The sequence below is a fragment of the Scyliorhinus torazame genome, chromosome 14 (assembly GCF_047496885.1).
Source record: "Scyliorhinus torazame isolate Kashiwa2021f chromosome 14, sScyTor2.1, whole genome shotgun sequence".
NCBI lineage: Eukaryota > Metazoa > Chordata > Chondrichthyes > Carcharhiniformes > Scyliorhinidae > Scyliorhinus > Scyliorhinus torazame.
The window spans coordinates 198,520,134-198,541,061 of record NC_092720.1 but is presented as its reverse complement, the minus strand read 5'-3'; the positions used below and the strand labels follow the sequence as shown (position 1 = coordinate 198,541,061).

At 48.6% G+C, this 20,928-nt stretch overlaps 9 non-coding genes across 9 annotated transcripts; all 9 read left to right on the top strand.

The window, feature by feature from the left end:
- The first annotated feature begins 1,572 nt into the window (after positions 1 to 1,572).
- LOC140390961 (U1 spliceosomal RNA) lies at positions 1,573 to 1,736 on the top strand. The gene has a single exon (XR_011934988.1). It is a non-coding gene; the product is annotated as a U1 spliceosomal RNA (small nuclear RNA).
- A 1,921-nt stretch (positions 1,737 to 3,657) lies between these two features.
- LOC140390725 (U1 spliceosomal RNA) lies at positions 3,658 to 3,821 on the top strand. The gene has a single exon (XR_011934783.1). It is a non-coding gene; the product is annotated as a U1 spliceosomal RNA (small nuclear RNA).
- A 1,944-nt stretch (positions 3,822 to 5,765) lies between these two features.
- On the top strand, positions 5,766 to 5,929 carry LOC140390686 (U1 spliceosomal RNA). Its single transcript, XR_011934744.1, has one exon. It is a non-coding gene; the product is annotated as a U1 spliceosomal RNA (small nuclear RNA).
- Positions 5,930 to 7,872: 1,943 nt separating this feature from the next.
- On the top strand, positions 7,873 to 8,036 carry LOC140390684 (U1 spliceosomal RNA). Its single transcript, XR_011934742.1, has one exon. It is a non-coding gene; the product is annotated as a U1 spliceosomal RNA (small nuclear RNA).
- A 1,943-nt stretch (positions 8,037 to 9,979) lies between these two features.
- Positions 9,980 to 10,143, top strand: LOC140390839 (U1 spliceosomal RNA). The gene has a single exon (XR_011934895.1). It is a non-coding gene; the product is annotated as a U1 spliceosomal RNA (small nuclear RNA).
- A 1,920-nt stretch (positions 10,144 to 12,063) lies between these two features.
- LOC140390838 (U1 spliceosomal RNA) lies at positions 12,064 to 12,227 on the top strand. Its single transcript, XR_011934894.1, has one exon. It is a non-coding gene; the product is annotated as a U1 spliceosomal RNA (small nuclear RNA).
- A 1,921-nt stretch (positions 12,228 to 14,148) lies between these two features.
- Positions 14,149 to 14,312, top strand: LOC140390857 (U1 spliceosomal RNA). Its single transcript, XR_011934912.1, has one exon. It is a non-coding gene; the product is annotated as a U1 spliceosomal RNA (small nuclear RNA).
- Positions 14,313 to 16,234: 1,922 nt separating this feature from the next.
- Positions 16,235 to 16,398, top strand: LOC140390815 (U1 spliceosomal RNA). The gene has a single exon (XR_011934872.1). It is a non-coding gene; the product is annotated as a U1 spliceosomal RNA (small nuclear RNA).
- A 1,912-nt stretch (positions 16,399 to 18,310) lies between these two features.
- On the top strand, positions 18,311 to 18,474 carry LOC140390643 (U1 spliceosomal RNA). The gene has a single exon (XR_011934702.1). It is a non-coding gene; the product is annotated as a U1 spliceosomal RNA (small nuclear RNA).
- The last annotated feature ends 2,454 nt before the right edge of the window (positions 18,475 to 20,928 follow it).

Below are 20,928 nucleotides of genomic sequence, written 5' to 3'. Positions count from 1 at the left end.
GAATCTGGCACCCTGGTGCTGTGAAGCCGCGGTGCTATCCACTTCTGCTACCGTGCTGCCCTGCAGTTGCTTCACAGCTCCACGATCCCAGGTCCCATTCCCGGCTCTGTGGACTCTGCACATTCTCCACGTGTCTGCGTGGCTTTCCTCCGGTTGCTCCCACAAGTCCCCAAAGGCATGCTGATAGGTAATTTGGACATTCTCAATTCTCCCGCTCTGTACCCGAACAGGCGCCGGATTGTGGCGACTAGTTGTTTTTCACAGTAACTTCATTGCAGTGTTAATGTAAGCCTACTTGTGACGATAATCATTGTTTTTATTACAATCAACATCTTTGTGACTCTCAAATCCTCCTCATCAATTTCTTTCTATCCCCGTTGCAGAAATGTTAACTCAGTGTCGGGTGTGTGTGTTGGGTGATTGTGAGTATCAAGAATGAGTGTGTGTGTGTTTTTCGTGGGGGGCTGGTGTGCTGGGTCTGTGCGTGTCAGATGGGTGTGTGCGAAAGTGGCACATGGTGCAGTGGTTAGCACTGGGACAACGGCGCTGAGGACCCGGGTTTGAATCCTGGCCCAGGGTCACTGACCGTGTGGAGTTTGCACATTCTCGCCGTGTCTGCGTGGGTTTCACCCCCACAACCCAAAGATGTGCAGGTTAGGTGGATTGGCCATGCTAAATTGCCCCTTAATTTAAAAAAATAACAAAATGATTGGGTGCTCTAAATTTAAAAGAAAAAAATGGGTGCAGGAGGGTCGGGGTAGTGTGTCTGTTTAGGGGCGGCATGGTGGCGCAGTGCTTAGCACTGTTCCCTCACGGCGTCGAAGACCAGAGTTCGATCCAGGCCCCGGGTCATTGTCCATGAGGAGTTTGCACATTTCCCTCAGTGTTTGCATGGGTCTCACCCTCACAACCCAAAGATGTACAGGCTAGGTGGATTGGCCACATCAAATTGCCAATAAATTGGAACATAAAATGAATTGGGTACTCTAAATTTATTTTTAAACAATATAGTGTGTGAGTGTGTGGTGATGCATGTGGGATGGGGTGCGTGCGTGGGGATGGGGGTGGGGAGCATGTCCCCATGAAGATTAACCTGACCCCGCCCCCAAATAAACCTGCAAACATGCCTCTCAATAAACTGCTCATGACGCTAAAAAACCTCTCCTAGAGACAACAACCAATATCTTCGTGACTCCAAAAACCTCCTCATCAATCTTTCTATTTCTGTGTCAGAAAAGTTAATTGTTTCCTTGCTGAATAAAGATGGACAGACAAAGTTTTGAGAGAGATAGTCTTCATTCCGGAAAACGGTCCATCGTTTGACTAATAGGTAGATAAGGGGCGGTTCACTTCCTTTTCAGGCCAATATGCAAATAGCATAGCGGACGTTTTAGGCAATGTGTTTCTTATAGAGAGGTATATTCGACAATTTGTCAAAATCATACAACAGAACTAGTCTAATTCGGTAGAGATAATTGTAAGTAAAGTGACAGTTTGGCCGTGTAAATGCAGTAAGTGTGAGTGAAAGATGTGATGTGTGGTGTGGACTGGGAGGGTGTACTGTTTTTAAGCATACTTACCTGGCAGGGGTGAAACCATGATCAAAAAGGTGGTTCGCCCAGGACGAGGCTAGCCCATTGCACTTCGGGTGTGCTGACGCCTGCGATGTCCCCAAATGCGGGATACTCGACTGCAAAATTTGTGGTAGTGGGGGACTGCGTTCGCGCTCTCCCCTGATTTACGAAACAAAAATAGATTGATCCTTTTCAGATCGAGCAACCTGTTGGAAGCATCGCCCTAAAAACCTCTCCAGGAGCCAACAACAGGGTAGCATGGTAACACAGTGGTTAGCATAGAACATGCAGTTCAGAATGAGGCCGTTCAGCCCATCCAGTCTGCACCGACCCACTGCAGCCCTCACTTCTATCCTATCCCATTAACCTCTCCTAAACTTTTTTCGACAATGAGGGCAGTTTAGCATGGCCAGTCCACATAACCTGCACTTCTTTGCACTGTGGGAGGACACCGCAGCACCTGGAGGAAACCCACGCAGACTCCGCACAGACAGTGACCCAGCGGCGAATCGAATCTGGCACCTGGTGCTGTGAAGCCACGGTGCTATCCACTTCTGCTACCGTGCTGCCCTGCAGTTGCTTCACAGCTCCACGATCCCAGGTCCCATTCCCGGCTCTGTGGACGCTGCACATTCTCCACGTGTCTGCGTGGCTTTCCTCCGGTTGCTCCCACAAGTCCCCAAAGGCATGCTGATAGGTAATTTGGACATTCTCAATTCTCCCGCTCTGTACCCGAACAGGCGCCGGATTGTGGCGACTAGTTGTTTTTCACAGTAACTTCATTGCAGTGTTAATGTAAGCCTACTTGTGACGATAATCATTGTTTTTATTACAATCAACATCTTTGTGACTCTCAAATCCTCCTCATCAATTTCTTTCTATCCCCGTTGCAGAAATGTTAACTCAGTGTCGGGTGTGTGTGTTGGGTGATTGTGAGTATCAAGAATGAGTGTGTGTGTGTTTTTCGTGGGGGGCTGGTGTGCTGGGTCTGTGCGTGTCAGATGGGTGTGTGCGAAAATGGCACATGGTGCAGTGGTTAGCACTGGGACAACGGCGCTGAGGACCCGGGTTTGAATCCTGGCCCAGGGTCACTGTCCGTGTGGAGTTTGCACATTCTCGCCGTGTCTGCGTGGGTTTCACCCCCACAACCCAAAGATGTGCAGGTTAGGTGGATTGGCCATGCTAAATTGCCCCTTAATTTAAAAAAATAACAAAATGATTGGGTGCTCTAAATTTAAAAGAAAAAAGATGGGTGTAGGAGTGTCGGGGTAGTGTGTCTGTTTAGGGGCGGCATGGTAGCGCAGTGCTTAGCACTGTTCCCTCACGGCGTCGAAGACTAGTGTTCGATCCAGGACCCAGGTCATTGTCCATGAGGAGTTTGCACATTTTCCTCAGTGTTTGCGTGGGTCTCACCCTCACAACCCAAAGATGTACAGGCTAGGTGGATTGGCCACATCAAATTGCCAATAAATTGGAACATAAAATGAATTGGGTACTCTAAATTTATTTTTAAACAATATAGTGTGTGAGTGTGTGGTGATGCATGTGGGATGGGGTGCGTGCGTGGTGATGGGGGTGGGGAGCATGTCCCCATGAAGATTAACCTGACCCCACCCCCAAATAAACCTGTAAACGTGCCTCTCAATAAACTGCCCATGACGCTAAAAAACCTCTCCTAGAGACAACAACCAATATCTTCGTGACTCCAAAAACCTCCTCATCAATCTTTCTATTTCCGTGTCAGAAAAGTTAATTGTTTCCTTGCTGAACAAAGATGGACAGACAAAGTTTTGAGAGAGAAAGTCTTCATTCCGGAAAACGGTCCATCGTTTGACTGACAGGTAGATAAGGGGCGGTTCACTTCCTTTTAAGGCCAATATGCAAATAGCATAGCGGACGTTTTAGGCAATGTGTTTCTTATAGAGAGGTATGTTCGACAATTTGTCAAAATCATTCAACAGAACTAGTCTAATTCGGTAGAGATAATTGTAAGTAAAGTGACAGTTTGGCCGTGTAAATGCAGTAAGTGTGAGTGAAAGATGTGATGTGTGGTGTGGACTGGGAGGGTGTACTGTTTTTAAGCATACTTACCTGGCAGGAGTGAAACCATGATCAAAAAGGTGGTTCGCCCAGGACGAGGCTAGCCCATTGCACTTCGGGTGTGCTGACGCCTGCGATGTCCCCAAATGCGGGATACTCGACTGCAAAATTTGTGGTAGTGGGGGACTGCGTTCGCGCTCTCCCCTGATTTACGGAACTAAAATAGATTGATCCTTTTCTGGTCGAGCAACATGTTGGAAAGATCCCTCTAAAAACCTCTCCCGGAGCCAACAACAGGAGAGCATGGTAACACAGTGGTTAGCACAGAACATACAGTGCAGAATGAGGCCGTTCAGCCCATCCAGTCTGCACCGTCTCACTTCAGCCCTCACTTCTATCCTATCCCCTTAACCCATTAACCTCTCCTAAACTTTTTTCGACAATGAGGGCAGTTTAGCATAGCCAGTCCACATAACCAGCACCTCTTTGCACTGTGGGAGGACACCGCAGCACCTGGAGGAAACCCACGCAGACTCCGCACAGACAGTGACCCAGCAGCGAATCGAATCTGGCACCGTGGCGCTGTGAAGCCACCGTGCTATCCACTTCTGCTACCCTGCTGCCCTGCTGTTGCTTCACAGCTCCACGATCCCAGGTCCCATTCCCGGCTCTGTGGACTCTGCACATTCTCTGCGTGGCTTTCCTCCGGTTGCTCCCACAAGTCCCCAAAGGCATGCTGATAGGTAATTTGGACATTCTCAATTCTCCCGCTCTGTACCCGAACAGGCGCCGGATTTTGGCGACTAGTTGTTTTTCACAGTCACTTCATTGCAGTGTTAATGTAAGCCTACTTGTGACGATAATCATTGTTATTATTACAATCAACATTTATGTGACTCGCAAATCCTCCTCATCAATTTATTTCTATCCCCGTTGAGGAAATGTTAACTCTGTGTCGGGTGTGTGTGTGTCAGAGGTGTGTGTGTGCGTTGGGGTGATTGTGAGTATCAAGAATGAGTGTGCGTGTGTTTTTCGTGGGGGGCTGGTGTGCTGGGTCTGTGCGTGTCAGATGGGTGTGTGCGAAAATGGCACATGGTGCAGTGGTTAGCACTGGGACAACGGCGCTGAGGACCCGGGTTTGAAACCTGGCCCAGGGTCACTGTCCGTGTGGAGTTTGCACATTCTCGCCGTGTCTGCGTGGGTTTCACCCCCACAACCCAAAGATGTGCAGGTTAGGTGGATTGGCCATGCTAAATTGCCCCTTAATTTAAAAAAATAACAAAATGATTGGGTGCTCTAAATTTAAAAGAAAAAAGATGGGTGTAGGAGTGTCGGGGTAGTGTGTCTGTTTAGGGGCGGCATGGTGGCGCAGTGCTTAGCACTGTTCCCTCACGGCGTCGAAGACTAGAGTTCGATCCAGGACCCAGGTCATTGTCCATGAGGAGTTTGCACATTTTCCTCAGTGTTTGCGTGGGTCTCACCCTCACAACCCAAAGATGTACAGGCTAGGTGGATTGGCCACATTAAATTGCCAAAAAATTGGAACATAAAATGAATTGGGTACTCTAAATTTATTTTTAAACAATATAGTGTGTGAGTGTGTGGTGATGCATGTGGGATGGGGTGCGTGCGTGGGGATGGGGGTGGGGAGCATGTCCCCATGAAGATTAACCTGACCCCACCCCCAAATAAACCTGCAAACATGCCTCTCAATAAACTGCTCATGACGCTAAAAAACCTCTCCTAGAGACAACAACCAATATCTTCGTGACTCCAAAAACCTCCTCATCAATCTTTCTATTTCCGTGTCAGAAAAGTTAATTGTTTCCTTGCTGAACAAAGATGGACAGACAAAGTTTTGAGAGAGAAAGTCTTCATTCCGGAAAACGGTCCATCGTTTGACTGACAGGTAGATAAGGGGCGGTTCACTTCCTTTTCAGGCCAATATGCAAATAGCATAGCGGACGTTTTAGGTAATGTGTTTCTTATAGAGGGGTATATTCGACAATTTGTCAAAATCATACAACAGAACTAGTCTAATTCGGTAGAGATAATTGTAAGTAAAGTGACAGTTTGGCCGTGTAAATGCAGTAAGTGTGAGTGAAAGATGTGATGTGTGGTGTGGACTGGGAGGGTGTACTGCTTTTAAGCATACTTACCTGGCAGGGGTGAAACCATGGTCAACAAGGTGGTTCGCCCAGGACGAGGCTAGCCCATTGCACTTCGGGTGTGCTGACGCCTGCGATGTCCCCAAATGCGGGATACTCGACTGCAAAATTTGTGGTAGTGGGGGACTGCGTTCGCGCTCTCCCCTGATTTACGGAACTAAAATAGATTGATCCTTTTCTGGTCGAGCAACATGTTGGAAAGATCGCTCTAAAAACCTCTCCCGGAGCCAACTACAGGAGAGCATGGTAACACAGTGGTTAGCACAGAACATACAGTGCAGAATGAGGCCGTTCAGCCCATCCAGTCTGCACCGTCTCACTTCAGCCCTCACTTCTATCCTATCCCCTTAACCCATTAACCTCTCCTAAACTTTTTTCGACAATGAGGGCAGTTTAGCATAGCCAGTCCACATAACCAGCACCTCTTTGCACTGTGGGAGGACACCGCAGCACCTGGAGGAAACCCATGCAGACTCCGCACAGACAGTGACCCAGCAGCGAATCGAATCTGGCACCGTGGCGCTGTGAAGCCACCGTGCTATCCACTTCTGCTACCCTGCTGCCCTGCTGTTGCTTCACAGCTCCACGATCCCAGGTCCCATTCCCGGCTCTGTGGACTCTGCACATTCTCTGCGTGGCTTTCCTCCGGTTGCTCCCACAAGTCCCCAAAGGCATGCTGATAGGTAATTTGGACATTCTCAATTCTCCCGCTCTGTACCCGAACAGGCGCCGGATTTTGGCGACTAGTTGTTTTTCACAGTCACTTCATTGCAGTGTTAATGTAAGCCTACTTGTGACGATAATCATTGTTATTATTACAATCAACATTTATGTGACTCGCAAATCCTCCTCATCAATTTATTTCTATCCCCGTTGAGGAAATGTTAACTCTGTGTCGGGTGTGTGTGTGTCAGAGGTGTGTGTGTGCGTTGGGGTGATTGTGAGTATCAAGAATGAGTGTGCGTGTGTTTTTCGTGGGGGGCTGGTGTGCTGGGTCTGTGCGTGTCAGATGGGTGTGTGCGAAAATGGCACATGGTGCAGTGGTTAGCACTGGGACAACGGCGCTGAGGACCCGGGTTTGAAACCTGGCCCAGGGTCACTGTCCGTGTGGAGTTTGCACATTCTCGCCGTGTCTGCGTGGGTTTCACCCCCACAACCCAAAGATGTGCAGGTTAGGTGGATTGGCCATGCTAAATTGCCCCTTAATTTAAAAAAATAACAAAATGATTGGGTGCTCTAAATTTAAAAGAAAAAGATGGGTGTAGGAGTGTCGGGGTAGTGTGTCTGTTTAGGGGCGGCATGGTGGCGCAGTGCTTAGCACTGTTCCCTCACGGCGTCGAAGACTAGAGTTCGATCCAGGACCCAGGTCATTGTCCATGAGGAGTTTGCACATTTTCCTCAGTGTTTGCGTGGGTCTCACCCTCACAACCCAAAGATGTACAGGCTAGGTGGATTGGCCACATTAAATTGCCAAAAAATTGGAACATAAAATGAATTGGGTACTCTAAATTTATTTTTAAACAATATAGTGTGTGAGTGTGTGGTGATGCATGTGGGATGGGGTGCGTGCGTGGGGATGGGGGTGGGGAGCATGTCCCCATGAAGATTAACCTGACCCCACCCCCAAATAAACCTGCAAACATGCCTCTCAATAAACTGCTCATGACGCTAAAAAACCTCTCCTAGAGACAACAACCAATATCTTCGTGACTCCAAAAACCTCCTCATCAATCTTTCTATTTCCGTGTCAGAAAAGTTAATTGTTTCCTTGCTGAACAAAGATGGACAGACAAAGTTTTGAGAGAGAAAGTCTTCATTCCGGAAAACGGTCCATCGTTTGACTGACAGGTAGATAAGGGGCGGTTCACTTCCTTTTCAGGCCAATATGCAAATAGCATAGCGGACGTTTTAGGTAATGTGTTTCTTATAGAGGGGTATATTCGACAATTTGTCAAAATCATACAACAGAACTAGTCTAATTCGGTAGAGATAATTGTAAGTAAAGTGACAGTTTGGCCGTGTAAATGCAGTAAGTGTGAGTGAAAGATGTGATGTGTGGTGTGGACTGGGAGGGTGTACTGCTTTTAAGCATACTTACCTGGCAGGGGTGAAACCATGGTCAACAAGGTGGTTCGCCCAGGACGAGGCTAGCCCATTGCACTTCGGGTGTGCTGACGCCTGCGATGTCCCCAAATGCGGGATACTCGACTGCAAAATTTGTGGTAGTGGGGGACTGCGTTCGCGCTCTCCCCTGATTTACGGAACTAAAATAGATTGATCCTTTTCTGGTCGAGCAACATGTTGGAAAGATCGCTCTAAAAACCTCTCCCGGAGCCAACTACAGGAGAGCATGGTAACACAGTGGTTAGCACAGAACATACAGTGCAGAATGAGGCCGTTCAGCCCATCCAGTCTGCACCGTCTCACTTCAGCCCTCACTTCTATCCTATCCCCTTAACCCATTAACCTCTCCTAAACTTTTTTCGACAATGAGGGCAGTTTAGCATAGCCAGTCCACATAACCAGCACCTCTTTGCACTGTGGGAGGACACCGCAGCACCTGGAGGAAACCCATGCAGACTCCGCACAGACAGTGACCCAGCAGCGAATCGAATCTGGCACCGTGGCGCTGTGAAGCCACCGTGCTATCCACTTCTGCTACCCTGCTGCCCTGCTGTTGCTTCACAGCTCCACGATCCCAGGTCCCATTCCCGGCTCTGTGGACTCTGCACATTCTCTGCGTGGCTTTCCTCCGGTTGCTCCCACAAGTCCCCAAAGGCATGCTGATAGGTAATTTGGACATTCTCAATTCTCCCGCTCTGTACCCGAACAGGCGCCGGATTTTGGCGACTAGTTGTTTTTCACAGTCACTTCATTGCAGTGTTAATGTAAGCCTACTTGTGACGATAATCATTGTTATTATTACAATCAACATTTATGTGACTCGCAAATCCTCCTCATCAATTTATTTCTATCCCCGTTGAGGAAATGTTAACTCTGTGTCGGGTGTGTGTGTGTCAGAGGTGTGTGTGTGCGTTGGGGTGATTGTGAGTATCAAGAATGAGTGTGCGTGTGTTTTTCGTGGGGGGCTGGTGTGCTGGGTCTGTGCGTGTCAGATGGGTGTGTGCGAAAATGGCACATGGTGCAGTGGTTAGCACTGGGACAACGGCGCTGAGGACCCGGGTTTGAAACCTGGCCCAGGGTCACTGTCCGTGTGGAGTTTGCACATTCTCGCCGTGTCTGCGTGGGTTTCACCCCCACAACCCAAAGATGTGCAGGTTAGGTGGATTGGCCATGCTAAATTGCCCCTTAATTTAAAAAAATAACAAAATGATTGGGTGCTCTAAATTTAAAAGAAAAAGATGGGTGTAGGAGTGTCGGGGTAGTGTGTCTGTTTAGGGGCGGCATGGTGGCGCAGTGCTTAGCACTGTTCCCTCACGGCGTCGAAGACTAGAGTTCGATCCAGGACCGAGGTCATTGTCCATGAGGAGTTTGCACATTTTCCTCAGTGTTTGCGTGGGTCTCACCCTCACAACCCAAAGATGTACAGGCTAGGTGGATTGGCCACATTAAATTGCCAAAAAATTGGAACATAAAATGAATTGGGTACTCTAAATTTATTTTTAAACAATATAGTGTGTGAGTGTGTGGTGATGCATGTGGGATGGGGTGCGTGCGTGGGGATGGGGGTGGGGAGCATGTCCCCATGAAGATTAACCTGACCCCACCCCCAAATAAACCTGCAAACATGCCTCTCAATAAACTGCTCATGACGCTAAAAAAACTCTCCTAGAGACAACAACCAATATCTTCGTGACTCCAAAAACCTCCTCATCAATCTTTCTATTTCCGTGTCAGAAAAGTTAATTGTTTCCTTGCTGAACAAAGATGGACAGACAAAGTTTTGAGAGAGAAAGTCTTCATTCCGGAAAACGGTCCATCGTTTGACTGACAGGTAGATAAGGGGCGGTTCACTTCCTTTTAAGGCCAATATGCAAATAGCATAGCGGACGTTTTAGGCAATGTGTTTCTTATAGAGAGGTATGTTCGACAATTTGTCAAAATCATACAACAGAACTAGTCTAATTCGGTAGAGATAATTGTAAGTAAAGTGACAGTTTGGCCGTGTAAATGCAGTAAGTGTGAGTGAAAGATGTGATGTGTGGTGTGGACTGGGAGGGTGTACTGTTTTTAAGCCTATTTACCTGGCAGGGGTGAAACCATGATCAAAAAGGTGGTTCGCCCAGGACGAGGCTAGCCCATTGCACTTCGGGTGTGCTGACGCCTGCGATGTCCCCAAATGCGGGATACTCGACTGCAAAAGTTGTGGTAGTGGGGGACTGCGTTCGCCCACTCCCCTGATTTACGAAACAAAAATAGATTGATCCTTTTCAGATCGAGCAACCTGTTGGAAGCATCGCCCTAAAAACCTCTCCAGGAGCCAACAACAGGGTAGCATGGTAACACAGTGGTTAGCATAGAACATGCAGTTCAGAATGAGGCCGTTCAGCCCATCCAGTCTGCACCGACCCACTTCAGCCCTCACTTCTATCCTATCCCATTAACCTCTCCTAAACTTTTTTCGACAATGAGGGCAGTTTAGCATGGCCAGTCCACATAACCTGCACTTCTTTGCACTGTGGGAGGACACCGCAGCACCTGGAGGAAACCCACGCAGACTCCGCACAGACAGTGACCCAGCGGCGAATCGAATCTGGCACCTGGTGCTGTGAAGCCACGGTGCTATCCACTTCTGCTACCGTGCTGCCCTGCAGTTGCTTCACAGCTCCACGATCCCAGGTCCCATTCCCGGCTCTGTGGACGCTGCACATTCTCCACGTGTCTGCGTGGCTTTCCTCCGGTTGCTCCCACAAGTCCCCAAAGGCATGCTGATAGGTAATTTGGACATTCTCAATTCTCCCGCTCTGTACCCGAACAGGCGCCGGATTGTGGCGACTAGTTGTTTTTCACAGTAACTTCATTGCAGTGTTAATGTAAGCCTACTTGTGACGATAATCATTGTTTTTATTACAATCAACATCTTTGTGACTCTCAAATCCTCCTCATCAATTTCTTTCTATCCCCGTTGCAGAAATGTTAACTCAGTGTCGGGTGTGTGTGTTGGGTGATTGTGAGTATCAAGAATGAGTGTGTGTGTGTTTTTCGTGGGGGGCTGGTGTGCTGGGTCTGTGCGTGTCAGATGGGTGTGTGCGAAAGTGGCACATGGTGCAGTGGTTAGCACTGGGACAACGGCGCTGAGGACCCGGGTTTGAATCCTGGCCCAGGGTCACTGTCCGTGTGGAGTTTGCACATTCTCGCCGTGTCTGCGTGGGTTTCACCCCCACAACCCAAAGATGTGCAGGTTAGGTGGATTGGCCATGCTAAATTGCCCCTTAATTTAAAAAAATAACAAAATGATTGGGTGCTCTAAATTTAAAAGAAAAAGATGGGTGTAGGAGTGTCGGGGTAGTGTGTCTGTTTAGGGGCGGCATGGTGGCGCAGTGCTTAGCACTGTTCCCTCACGGCGTCGAAGACTAGAGTTCGATCCAGGACCGAGGTCATTGTCCATGAGGAGTTTGCACATTTTCCTCAGTGTTTGCGTGGGTCTCACCCTCACAACCCAAAGATGTACAGGCTAGGTGGATTGGCCACATTAAATTGCCAAAAAATTGGAACATAAAATGAATTGGGTACTCTAAATTTATTTTTAAACAATATAGTGTGTGAGTGTGTGGTGATGCATGTGGGATGGGGTGCGTGCGTGGGGATGGGGGTGGGGAGCATGTCCCCATGAAGATTAACCTGACCCCACCCCCAAATAAACCTGCAAACATGCCTCTCAATAAACTGCTCATGACGCTAAAAAAACTCTCCTAGAGACAACAACCAATATCTTCGTGACTCCAAAAACCTCCTCATCAATCTTTCTATTTCCGTGTCAGAAAAGTTAATTGTTTCCTTGCTGAACAAAGATGGACAGACAAAGTTTTGAGAGAGAAAGTCTTCATTCCGGAAAACGGTCCATCGTTTGACTGACAGGTAGATAAGGGGCGGTTCACTTCCTTTTAAGGCCAATATGCAAATAGCATAGCGGACGTTTTAGGCAATGTGTTTCTTATAGAGAGGTATGTTCGACAATTTGTCAAAATCATACAACAGAACTAGTCTAATTCGGTAGAGATAATTGTAAGTAAAGTGACAGTTTGGCCGTGTAAATGCAGTAAGTGTGAGTGAAAGATGTGATGTGTGGTGTGGACTGGGAGGGTGTACTGTTTTTAAGCCTATTTACCTGGCAGGGGTGAAACCATGATCAAAAAGGTGGTTCGCCCAGGACGAGGCTAGCCCATTGCACTTCGGGTGTGCTGACGCCTGCGATGTCCCCAAATGCGGGATACTCGACTGCAAAAGTTGTGGTAGTGGGGGACTGCGTTCGCCCACTCCCCTGATTTACGAAACAAAAATAGATTGATCCTTTTCAGATCGAGCAACCTGTTGGAAGCATCGCCCTAAAAACCTCTCCAGGAGCCAACAACAGGGTAGCATGGTAACACAGTGGTTAGCATAGAACATGCAGTTCAGAATGAGGCCGTTCAGCCCATCCAGTCTGCACCGACCCACTTCAGCCCTCACTTCTATCCTATCCCATTAACCTCTCCTAAACTTTTTTCGACAATGAGGGCAGTTTAGCATGGCCAGTCCACATAACCTGCACTTCTTTGCACTGTGGGAGGACACCGCAGCACCTGGAGGAAACCCACGCAGACTCCGCACAGACAGTGACCCAGCGGCGAATCGAATCTGGCACCTGGTGCTGTGAAGCCACGGTGCTATCCACTTCTGCTACCGTGCTGCCCTGCAGTTGCTTCACAGCTCCACGATCCCAGGTCCCATTCCCGGCTCTGTGGACGCTGCACATTCTCCACGTGTCTGCGTGGCTTTCCTCCGGTTGCTCCCACAAGTCCCCAAAGGCATGCTGATAGGTAATTTGGACATTCTCAATTCTCCCGCTCTGTACCCGAACAGGCGCCGGATTGTGGCGACTAGTTGTTTTTCACAGTAACTTCATTGCAGTGTTAATGTAAGCCTACTTGTGACGATAATCATTGTTTTTATTACAATCAACATCTTTGTGACTCTCAAATCCTCCTCATCAATTTCTTTCTATCCCCGTTGCAGAAATGTTAACTCAGTGTCGGGTGTGTGTGTTGGGTGATTGTGAGTATCAAGAATGAGTGTGTGTGTGTTTTTCGTGGGGGGCTGGTGTGCTGGGTCTGTGCGTGTCAGATGGGTGTGTGCGAAAGTGGCACATGGTGCAGTGGTTAGCACTGGGACAACGGCGCTGAGGACCCGGGTTTGAATCCTGGCCCAGGGTCACTGTCCGTGTGGAGTTTGCACATTCTCGCCGTGTCTGCGTGGGTTTCACCCCCACAACCCAAAGATGTGCAGGTTAGGTGGATTGGCCATGCTAAATTGCCCCTTAATTTAAAAAAATAACAAAATGATTGGGTGCTCTAAATTTAAAAGAAAAAAGATGGGTGCAGGAGGGTCGGGGTAGTGTGTCTGTTTAGGGACGGCATGGTGGCGCAGTGCTTAGCACTGTTCCCTCACGGCGTCGAAGACCAGAGTTCGATCCAGGCCCCGGGTCATTGTCCATGAGGAGTTTGCACATTTCCCTCAGTGTTTGCGTGGGTCTCACCCTCACAACCCAAAGATGTACAGGCTAGGTGGATTGGCCACATCAAATTGCCAATAAATTGGAACATAAAATGAATTTGGTACTCTAAATTTATTTTTAAACAATATAGTGTGTGAGTGTGTGGTGATGCATGTGGGATGGGGTGCGTGCGTGGGGATGGGGGTGGGGAGCATGTCCCCATGAAGATTAACCTGACCCCGCCCCCAAATAAACCTGCAAACATGCCTCTCAAGAAACTGCTCATGACGCTAAAAAACCTCTCCTAGAGACAACAACCAATATCTTCGTGACTCCAAAAACCTCCTCATCAATCTTTCTATTTCCGTGTCAGAAAAGTTAATTGTTTCCTTGCTGAACAAAGATGGACAGACAAAGTTTTGAGAGAGAAAGTCTTCATTCCGGAAAACGGTCCATCGTTTGACTGACAGGTAGATAAGGGGCGGTACACTTCCTTTTAAGGCCAATATGCAAATAGCATAGCGGATGTTTTCGGCAATGTGTTTCTTATAGAGAGGTATATTCGACAATTTGTCAAAATCATACAACAGAACTAGTCTAATTCGGTAGAGATAATTGTAAGTAAAGTGACAGTTTGGCCGTGTAAATGCAGTAAGTGTGAGTGAAAGATGTGATGTGTGGTGTGGACTGGGAGGGTGTACTGTTTTTATGCATAATTAACTGGCAGGGGTGAAACCATGATCAAAAAGGTGGTTCGCTGAGGACGAGGCCAGCCCATTGCACTTCGGGTGTGCTGACGCCTGCGATGTCCCCAAATGCGGGATGCTCGACTGCAAAGTTTGTGGTAGAGGGGGACTGCGTTCGCGCTCTCCCCTGATTTACGAAAGTGAAATAGATTGATCATTTTCAGATCGAGAAACCTGTTGGAAGCATCGCCCTAAAAACCTCTCCAGGAGCCAACAACAGGGTAGCATGGTAACACAGTGGTTAGCATAGAACATGCAGTTCAGAATGAGGCCGTTCAGCCCATCCAGTCTGCACCGACCCACTTCAGCCCTCACTTCTATCCTATCCCATTAACCTCTCCTAAACTTTTTTCGTCAATGAGGGCAGTTTAGCATGGCCAGTCCACATAACCTGCACTTCTTTGCACTGTGGGAGGACACCGCAGCACCTGGAGGAAACCCACGCAGACTCCGCACAGACAGGGACACAGCGGCGAATCGAATCTGGCACCCTGGTGCTGTGAAGCCACCGTGCTATCCACTTCTGCTACCGTGCTGCCCTGCAGTTGCTTCACAGCTCCACGATCCCAGGTCCCATTCCCGGCTCTGTGGACTCCGCACATTCTCCACGTGTCTGCGTGGCTTTCCTCCGGTTGCTCCCACAAGTCCCCAAAGGCATGCTGATAGGTAATTTGGACATTCTCAATTCTCCCGCTCTGTACCCGAACAGGCGCCGGATTGTGGCGACTAGTTGTTTTTCACAGTAACTTCATTGCAGTGTTAATGTAAGCCTACTTGTGACGATAATCATTGTTTTTATTACAATCAACATCTTTGTGACTCTCAAATCCTCCTCATCAATTTCTTTCTATCCCCGTTGCAGAAATGTTAACTCAGTGTCGGGTGTGTGTGTTGGGTGATTGTGAGTATCAAGAATGAGTGTGTGTGTGTTTTTCGTGGGGGGCTGGTGTGCTGGGTCTGTGCGTGTCAGATGGGTGTGTGCGAAAGTGGCACATGGTGCAGTGGTTAGCACTGGGACAACGGCGCTGAGGACCCGGGTTTGAATCCTGGCCCAGGGTCACTGTCCGTGTGGAGTTTGCACATTCTCGCCGTGCCTGCGTGGGTTTCACCCCCACAACCCAAAGATGTGCAGGTTAGGTGGATTGGCCATGCTAAATTGCCCCTTAATTTAAAGAAATAACAAAATGATTGGGTGCTCTAAATTTAAAAGAAAAAAGATGGGTGCAGGAGGGTCGGGGTAGTGTGTCTGTTTAGGGGCGGCATGGTGGCGCAGTGCTTAGCACTGTTCCCTCACGGCGTCGAAGACCAGAGTTCGATCCAGGCCCCGGGTCATTGTCCATGAGGAGTTTGCACGTTTCCCTCAGCGTTTGCGTGGGTCTCACCCTCACAACCCAAAGATGTACAGGCTAGGTGGATTGGCCACATCAAATTGCCAATAAATTGGAACATAAAATGAATTGGGTACTCTAAATTTATTTTTAAACAATATAGTGTGTGAGTGTGTGGTGATGCATGTGGGATGGGGTGCGTGCGTGGGGATGGGGGTGGGGAGCATGTCACCATGAAGATTAACCTGACCCCGCCCCCAAATAAACCTGCAAACATGCCTCTCAATAAACTGCTCATGACGCTAAAAAACCTCTCCTAGAGACAACAACCAATATCTTCGTGACTCCAAAAACCTCCTCATCAATCTTTCTATTTCCGTGTCAGAAAAGTTAATTGTTTCCTTGCTGAATAAAGATGGACAGACAAAGTTTTGAGAGAGATAGTCTTCATTCCGGAAAACGGTCCATCGTTTGACTGATAGGTAGATAAGGGGCGGTTCACTTCCTTTTCAGGCCAATATGCAAATAGCATAGCGGACGTTTTAGGCAATGTGTTTCTTATAGAGAGGTATATTCGACAATTTGTCAAAATCATACAACAGAACTAGTCTAATTCGGTAGAGATAATTGTAAGTAAAGTGACAGTTTGGCCGTGTAAATGCAGTAAGTGTGAGTGAAAGATGTGATGTGTGGTGTGGACTGGGAGGGTGTAGTGTTTTTAAGCATACTTACCTGGCAGGGGTGAAACCATGATCAAAAAGGTGGTTCGCCCAGGACGAGGCTAGCCCATTGCACTTCGGGTGTGCTGACGCCTGCGATGTCCCCAAATGCAGGATACTCGACTGCAAAGTCTGTGATAGTGGGGGACTGCGTTCGCGCTCTCCCCTGATTTACGGAAGTGAAATAGATTGATCCTTTTCAGATCGAGAAACCTGTTGGAAGCATCGCCCTAAAAACCTCTCCAGGAGCCAACAACAGGGTAGCATGGTAACACAGTGGTTAGCATAGAACATGCAGTTCAGAATGAGGCCGTTCAGCCCATCCAGTCTGCACCGACCCACTTCAGCCCTCACTTCTATCCTATCCCATTAACCTCTCCTAAACTTTTTTCGACAATGAGGGCAGTTTAGCATGGCCAGTCCACATAACCTGCACTTCTTTGCACTGTGGGAGGACACCGCAGCACCTGGAGGAAACCCACGCAGACTCCGCACAGACAGGGACACAGCGGCGAATCGAATCTGGCACCCTGGTGCTGTGAAGCCACCGTGCTATCCACTTCTGCTACCGTGCTGCCCTGCAGTTGCTTCACAGCTCCACGATCCCAGGTCCCATTCCCGGCTCTGTGGACTCTGCACATTCTCCACGTGTCTGCGTGGCTTTCCTCCGGTTGCTCCCACAAGTCCCCAAAGGCATGCTGATAGGTAATTTGGACATTCTCAATTCTCCCGCTCTGTACCCGAACAGGCGCCGGATTGTGGCGACTAGTTGTTTTTCACAGTAACTTCATTGCAGTGTTAATGTAAGCCTACTTGTGACGATAATCATTGTTTTTATTACAATCAACATCTTTGTGACTCTCAAATCCTCCTCATCAATTTCTTTCTATCCCCGTTGCAGAAATGTTAACTCAGTGTCGGGTGTGTGTGTTGGGTGATTGTGAGTATCAAGAATGAGTGTGTGTGTGTTTTTCGTGGGGGGCTGGTGTGCTGGGTCTGTGCGTGTCAGATGGGTGTGTGCGCAAGTGGCACATGGTGCAGTGGTTAGCACTGGGACAACGGCGCTGAGGACCCGGGTTTGAATCCTGGCCCAGGGTCACTGTCCGTGTGGAGTTTGCACATTCTCGCCGTGCCTGCGTGGGTTTCACCCCCACAACCCAAAGATGTGCAGGTTAGGTGGATTGGCCATGCTAAATTGCCCCTTAATTTAAAGAAATAACAAAATGATTGGGTGCTCTAAATTTAAAAGAAAAAAGATGGGTGCAGGAGGGTCGGGGTAGTGTGTCTGTTTAGGGGCGGCATGGTGGCGCAGTGCTTAGCACTGTTCCCTCACGGCGTCGAAGACCAGAGTTCGATCCAGGCCCCGGGTCATTGTCCATGAGGAGTTTGCACATTTCCCTGTGTTTGCGTGGATCTCACCCTCACAACCCAAAGATGTACAGGCTAGGTGGATTGGCCACATCAAATTGCCAATAAATTGGAACATAAAATGAATTGGGTACTCTAAATTTATTTTTAAACAATATAGTGTGTGAGTGTGTGGTGATGCATGTGGGATGGGGTGCGTGCGTGGGGATGGGGGTGGGGAGCATGTCCCCATGAAGATTAACCTGACCCCGCCCCGAAATAAACCTGCAAACATGCCTCTCAAGAAACTGCTCATGACGCTAAAAAACCTCTCCTAGAGACAACAACCAATATCTTCGTGACTCCAAAAACCTCCTCATCAATCTTTCTATTTCCGTGTCAGAAAAGTTAATTGTTTCCTTGCTGAACAAAGATGGACAGACAAAGTTTTGAGAGAGATAGTCTTCATTCCGGACAACGGTCCATCGTTTGACTGATAGGTAGATAAGGGGCGGTTCAGGAGGCCAATATGCAAATAGCATAGCGGACGTTTTAGGCAATGTGTTTCTTATAGAGAGGTATATTCGACAATTTGTGAAAATCATACAACAGAACTAGTCTAATTCGGTAGAGATAATTGTAAGTAAAGTGACAGTTTGGCCGTGTAAATGCAGTAAGTGTGAGTGAAAGATGTGATGTGTGGTGTGGACTGGGAGGGTGTACTGTTTTTAAGCATACTTACCTGGCAGGGGTGAAACCATGATCAACAAGGTGGTTCGCCCAGGACGAGGCTAGCCCATTGCACTTCGGGTGTGCTGACGCCTGCGATGTCCCCAAATGCGGGATACTCGACTGCAAAATTTGTGGTAGTGGGGGACTGCGTTCGCGCTCTCCCCTGATTTACGAAACAAAAATAGATTGATCCTTTTCTGGTCGAGCAACATGTTGGAAACATTGCTCTAAAAACCTCTCCCGGAGCCAACAAGAGGAGAGCATGGTAACACAGTGGTTAGCACAGAACATACAGTGCAGAATGAGGCCGTTCAGCCCATCCAGTCTGCACCGTCTCACTTCAGCCCTCACTTCTATCCTATCCCCTTAACCCATTAACCTCTCCTAAACTTTTTTCGACAATGAGGGCAGTTTAGCATAGCCAGTCCACATAACCTGCACCTCTTTGCACTGTGGGAGGACACTGCAGCACCTGGAGGAAACCCACGCAGACTCCGCACAGACAGTGACCCAGCAGCGAATCGAATCTGGCACCGTGGCGCTGTGAAGCCACCGTGCTATCCACTTCTGCTACCCTGCTGCCCTGCTGTTGCTTCACAGCTCCCAGGTCCCATTCCCGGTTCTGTGGACTCTGCACATTCTCTGCGTGGCTTTCCTCCGGTTGCTCCCACAAGTCCCCAAAGGCATGTTGATAGGTAACTTGGACATTCTCAATTCTCCCGCTCTGTACCCGGACAGGCGCCGGATTGTGGCGACTAGTTGTTTTTCACAGTCACTTCATTGCAGTGTTAATGTAAGCCTACTTGTGACGATAATCATTGTTATTATTACAATCAACATTTATGTGACTCTCAAATCCTCCTCATCAATTTCTTTCTATCCCCGTTGAGGAAATGTTAACTCTGTGTCGGGTGTGTGTGTGTCAGAGGTGTGTGTGTGCGTTGGGGTGATTGTGAGTATCAAGTATGAGTGTGCGTGTGTTTTTCGTGGGGGGCTGGTGTGCTGGGTCTGTGCGTGTCAGATGGGTGTGTGCGAAAATGGCACATGGTGCAGTGGTTAGCACTGGGACAACGGCGCTGAGGACCCGGGTTTGAATCCTGGCCCAGGGTCACTGTCCGTGTGGAGTTTGCACATTCTCGCCGTGTCTGCGTGGGTTTCACCCCACAACCCAAAGATGTGCAGGTTAGGTGGATTGGCCATGCTAAATTGCCCCTTAATTTAAAAAAATAACAAAATGATTGGGTGCTCTAAATTTAAAAGAAAAAAGATGGGTGTAGGAGTGTCGGGGTAGTGTGTCTGTTTAGGGGCGGCATGGTGGCGCAGTGCTTAGCACTGTTCCCTCACGGCGTCGAAGACTAGAGTTCGATTCAGGACCCAGGTCATTGTCCATGAGGAGTTTGCACATTTTCCTCAGTGTTTGCGTGGGTCTCACCCTCACAACCCAAAGATGTACAGGCTAGGTGGATTGGCCACATCAAATTGCCAATAAATTGGAACATAAAATGAATTGGGTACTCTAAATTTATTTTTAAACTATATAGTGTGTGAGTGTGTGGTGATGCATGTGGGATGGGGTGCGTGCGTGGGGATGGGGGTGGGGAGCATGTCCCCATGAAGATTAACCTGACCCCACCCCCAAATAAACCTGCAAACATGCCTCTCAATAAACTGCTCATGACGCTAAAAAACCTCTCCTCGAGACAACAACCAATATCTTCGTGACTCCAAAAACCTCCTCATCAATCTTTCTATTTCCGTGTCAGAAAAGTTAATTGTTTCCTTGCTGAACAAAGATGGACAAAGTTTTGAGAGAGAAAGTCTTCATTCCGGAAAACGGTCCACCGAGTCGATTTCGGTGGCGTGAGAGCAGCTGGTTAGTCAGTTTCAGCGGGAGCATTGCGGAAGGAGGGTGCTGGGAGGTAAGTCAACCTTTAAAAGCACTTCTCTTTGCAGGGGCAGGCCAGTCGATTTCGGCGGCGTGAGAGCAGCTGGTTCGTCAGTTTCAGCGGGAGCATTGCGGAAGGAGGGTGCTGGGAGGTTAGTCAACCTTTAAAAGCACTTCTCTTTGCAGGGGCAGGCCAGTCGATTTCGGTGGCGTGAGAGCAGCTGGTTAGTCAGTTTCAGCGGGAGCATTGCGGAAGGAGGGTGCTGGGAGGTAAGTCAACCTTTAAAAGCACTTCTCTTTGCAGGGGCAGGCCAGTCGATTTCGGTGGCGTAAGAGCAGCTGGTTAGTCAGTTTCAGCGGGAGCATTGCGGAAGGAGGGTGCTGGGAGGTAAGTCAACCTTTAAAAGCACTTCTCTTTGCAGGGGCAGGCCAGTCGATTTCGGTGGCGTGAGAGCAGCTGGTTAGTCAGTTTCAGCGGGAGCATTGCGGAAGGAGGGTGCTGGGAGGTAAGTCAACCTTTAAAAGCACTTCTCTTTGCAGGGGCAGGCCAGTCGATTTCGGTGGCGTGAGAGCAGCTGGTTAGTCAGTTTCAGCGGGAGCATTGCGGAAGGAGGGTGCTGGGAGGTAAGTCAACCTTTAAAAGCACTTCTCTTTGCAGGGGCAGGCCAGTCGATTTCGGCGGCGTGAGAGCAGCTGGTTAGTCAGTTTCAGCGGGAGCATTGCGGAAGGAGGGTG